General features: G+C 39.2%; 1 non-coding gene across 1 annotated transcript; it reads left to right on the top strand.

Moving 5' to 3' along the window:
• Positions 1 to 886: 886 nt before the first annotated feature.
• On the top strand, positions 887 to 993 carry LOC141709588 (small nucleolar RNA R71). Its single transcript, XR_012570155.1, has one exon. It is a non-coding gene; the product is annotated as a small nucleolar RNA R71 (small nucleolar RNA).
• The last annotated feature ends 3,676 nt before the right edge of the window (positions 994 to 4,669 follow it).

The raw sequence follows: 4,669 nt of genomic DNA, 5'->3' as shown, positions 1-4,669 counted from the left end.
CAGAGTGTGTTCAACAGTAGTCTTCTTTGGTTCCGCCGCTTTCTCCTTTTGCTTAGATTCTTCATCTCTAACTTCAGCTTCGACTTCTTTTGCCTTTTCAGCATCAGCTACTTTTCCAGACCTTAAGGTAATAGCCTTGACTTGCTCTTTAGCTTCCTTCCTGCCTGGTACTTCCGTGTCACTGGGAAGAGTGCCAGGTTGACGATTGAGCACTGCATTGGCTAATTGACCGATTTGATTTTCCAAGGTCTTGATAGAAACCGCCTGACTCTTGCACAACAGCTTAAGTTCCTCAAAATCAGCACTAGTAGGTACAGCTGCACTTCCCTGTTGAGGATATGATTGCCTTGCAGCATACTGCTGTGGTTGCTGGAATCCAGGTGGGTTAAACTGTTTACTTACTCCTTGCTGATATGTTGGCTGAATAGCATTCTGATTATTCCCCCAGCTGAAATTTGGATGATTTCTGTTGTCAGGATGATAGGTCGCTGGCACAGGTTGCTGTTGTCGCTGATAATTATTCACATACTGAACAGATTCGTTGACAAGAGAACACTGATCCGTAGCATGAGAACCTGCACAAAGCTCACAAACCATAGCTATTTGATTAACTCCATACGTAGCCAAAGAATCAACCTTTATTGATAGCGCTTGGAGCTGGGCTGCAATAGCGGTGGCTGCATCAACTTCCAGAATACCTGCTACCTTGCCTGACGTCATCCTCTGAGTTGGGTTTTGATGCTCATTTGCAGCCATCGTCTCGATAAGATTATACGCCTCAGTATAGCTTTTAGCCCATAAGGCGCCTCCAGCTGCTGCATCGAGCATGGGCCGAGATTGGGCCCCCAAACCATTATAAAAACCAGTGATTACCATCCAATCCGGCATTCCATGATGTGGACATTTTCTCAACATTTCCTTGTAGCGTTCCCAAGCCTCGCACATAGATTCTGTAGGTTGCTGCGCAAACTGAGTAAGAGCACTCCTCATAGCAGCAGTCTTTGCCATTGGATAAAACTTCACCAGAAACTTTTGCGCAAGATCTTGCCACGTAGTGATTGACCCAGCTGGTTCAGAATGTAACCAGTCTTTAGCCTTATCCCTCAGTGAGAATGGAAAAAGCCTCAACTTGATAGCCTCATCAGTCACGCCATTATACTTAAAAGTGCTGCAGATCTCGACAAAATTCCTTATGTGCATGTTGGGGTCTTCAGTTGCCGCTCCTCCAAAAGAAACAGAATTCTGCACCATCTGAATAGTGCCCGGCTTGATTTCAAAGGTGTTAGCTTGAATAGCCGGATGAAGGATGCTTGACTGAATGTCATCAATTTTAGGCCGAGAAAAATCCATAAGAGCTGGATCAGCTTGAACAATACGATCTCCCATGATTACTGGTTCTTTCTGCTCAATTCCTGAATTCGAATCCTCAAAATCTAACTTCTCCGGAGTATCAAGAACTTCGTCTTTCTCCTCAGCTGTATCTAAGGTCCTCTTGCGAGCACGAGAACGAGTTTGCATAAACGCTTGCTAAAGTACCTGAAACACAACCGAAAAGAGTAATTAACTACTACGTCCTAATCACTGAGTCCTAATGACCAATGATGGTAAGTACATAAACTAAACAAATACGCCGAGTCCCCGGCAGCGGCGCCAAAAACTTGTTAGAGCGAAAACATCCACTAATATTCACGCAAGTATACGCGTTCGCAAGTAATATAGAATACTTTCTAGTTCGTTCCCTCAGAGACTCAGACTAAGTTATTGTCTAATTAAACTCACTCACCAATGTATGATTACTTCTCAATGTTAAGATAATAACACTTAAAATTGTTGATTAAATATTAACTATAATTAACTACTTAATTAACCACTTAACTAACACTTCAATTTATCAATAATAAAACACTCATGAGATCACAACTTCATTATTACTTCCTTCTATAGCCATTGTTATTACCTTTAGCATGTGACAGTGATGACATTAATCGAATAACACGAAACTGATAAAAGCCAACTTTCATTGTACTAATACCATTCTACCAAGCATCCACAATTAAGATAGAAGTTGAATAGTCATCAATTATGTTGAGTTCCTATATGTCTACAGAAATTGACAACACAACGATTTAAGCACAAGTTATTCCTTTTGATTACATAGGGCAAATAAAACTGTTAGAATTACCCACTAATCATGTACAACGTACATGAACCTATGCTAGCATGGCAAGTTCTAAATCTCAAGATCCACCGTCGCTTCACAAGAGATTAACACCCTATCTTATATGTTCGCGACGCACATAAGACGAATACGCACAACCAATACTAGATATCATACAATCATCACACACTAAAGTATTAAACAATTAACTAAAGAATTCCATAATAAATCCGTTGTAACCCCATGATCACGATTAGCCCATAATAGAACTTATCGCCATCATGGGTTCATATGAAATCATGATAAACAACACAAGAAAATAATAACTAAACTAATTATATTAAAACAGAGTATGTCACAAGAGTAAATAAGTCAAAGCAAGAAAACTAGCATCCAACGTTACAACGAAACAAGAATCACAAGAATATATGCTTCCTCTTCGCTGCAGTGTGCTAAATCGGTCTTCTTCCTTATCTCCTTCACTTCTTGCAAAACACAATCTAAAACATAATCTCCTTCTTATTCTCTATGAAAACGTCTCAAATCTACTTATATAATAGTCCCATAAAACTCAGATTACATAGAAGTTGGAAGCCAAACAGAAGTAGAAGTCTAAAATAATTCAGCTTTTTCCCCGACCCTGCGCGGCCGCTCAGCATTTCTGCACGGGCGCATAAGGCTGCTGCGCGGCCGCTCAGCATTGCTGCGCGGGCGCGCAGGACCCTACTGGAAAAATTCCATGCTTGCTCCGTTTCTTCGCCGTAATCTGCCCGTTCTTTTCCTCTCTCAATGGTGAACACATGCCAAGGCTTATTCTTGATGATTCCTCCTCCGAAATGCAACTAATACCCTGAAATACATAAACACTAGAAAAACGCATCAAATACACAAAATACTTGATTTCAAGACACCAATTTAAGCCATTTTAAGACGTTCTAAGTGGTATAAAATGCCACTTATCAACTTTCCTCCTTTCCTCTTGCTTCTTTGTTCCATCTCAAGTTCATGAGTCTTAAGCATCCCATAAATTTCATCAAGATTATAGTTGTCTCTTATAATTGTTGCCTTCAAATCCCAACTTTTAGGAAGAGCTAACAGGAATTTAAGGTTTGAATCTTCAAGATCATACTCCTTATCAACTAGTGACAAATCATTCAAGAGTTTGACAAATCTGTCATATAAATCAGTCAATGACTCATTAGGCTTTGAGTCAAAGTGTTCATACTCTTGAGTGAGTATTGTCTTCCTGTTCTTCTTAATCGAATCAGTTCCCTGGCACCTTGTCTCTAAGGCATCCCATATCTCCTTTGCAATCTTGCAGTTAATTACCCTGTTTGACATTACATTATCAATGGCACTATACAGCAAGTGTCGTACCTTAGCATCCTTAGAAATTGATGCTATATCTTCAGCAGTGTAATCACTCTTCTCCTTTGGTACAGACTTTGCTGCTTCACCTGCAACTACAACAGCGAGCTTTGTTGGCTTGTGAGGTCCTTCATTGATTCTGTCAAGATATTCTGGATCTGTAGCTTCCAGAAACATAGTCATCCTCACCTTCCATATGGGATATTCAGATGGTTTCAGTATGGGAACTCTAATAGCCTCATATCGACTATGGATCTGAGTCTTTGGGGGTTCTTCAGTTTTGGTGGGCTTGGTTGGAGTTTCTGCTTCAGACATGATTGTTTTTGGATCTTAAACTGTTTGTGTGTTAACAGATAGGCTCTGATACCACTTGTTAGGTCACACACACTGTAGAAGGGGATTGAATACAGTGTATAGCATAATCAAATCAAATTCAAAGAACACAAGTAACAGAAAACAAACTTTATTAAACTCTGTTACAATGTAGAATTATCCTCTCTCAGTGATGAACAAATATCACGAGAGCTGCTAGGGTTACAATGAATAATATTCTCGATAATGATAACACTTATAGTGTAAATCCTATGTCTGTGTTTATATATCACACAGTTACAAGATAATCGCTAATTGATATGGAATATAATTCTGCTTCCTAAAATATATCAATCAGTTATCTTTACTTCCAAGTATTCCATTCTTCACAGAATTCCTTCTCCATGCATATCTCTTCTTACGTTTGTCTTGATCTTCTTTCCTTTCAATCAGACGCCTTCCTTATATGAAAGTATCCTTTAAGTCCTAATATTATCTCCTGATAAATATCTCCTGAACCTTAAGTACTGATCACTTAAGTTCTGGCTTCAGTATAAGTGCTGATTTCAGTTAAGTACTGATTTTTCCTGTTTAAGTAAGATCTAAACATAAACCATATTAGACATGACATTATCAAATATATCTAACACTTTCCTTTGGGCTTGGGTACCAGCTTCCATACTTTATTCCTTTCAAATTGGTTTAGCTCCTCCTGCATAGCTAAAATCCAATCAGGATCCAATAAAGCTTCTTCTACCTTCTTTGGTTCTTCCTTAGATAGGAAGCTGCTATATAGACATTCTTCTTGAGTTGCTCTCCTTGTTTGAACTC

Source organism: Apium graveolens, chromosome 2 (assembly GCF_009905375.1).
Source record: "Apium graveolens cultivar Ventura chromosome 2, ASM990537v1, whole genome shotgun sequence".
Classification (NCBI taxonomy): Eukaryota; Viridiplantae; Streptophyta; class Magnoliopsida; order Apiales; family Apiaceae; genus Apium; species Apium graveolens.
The sequence above is the reverse complement of the archived record's forward strand: the minus strand, read 5'-3'. Positions and strand labels throughout refer to the sequence as shown.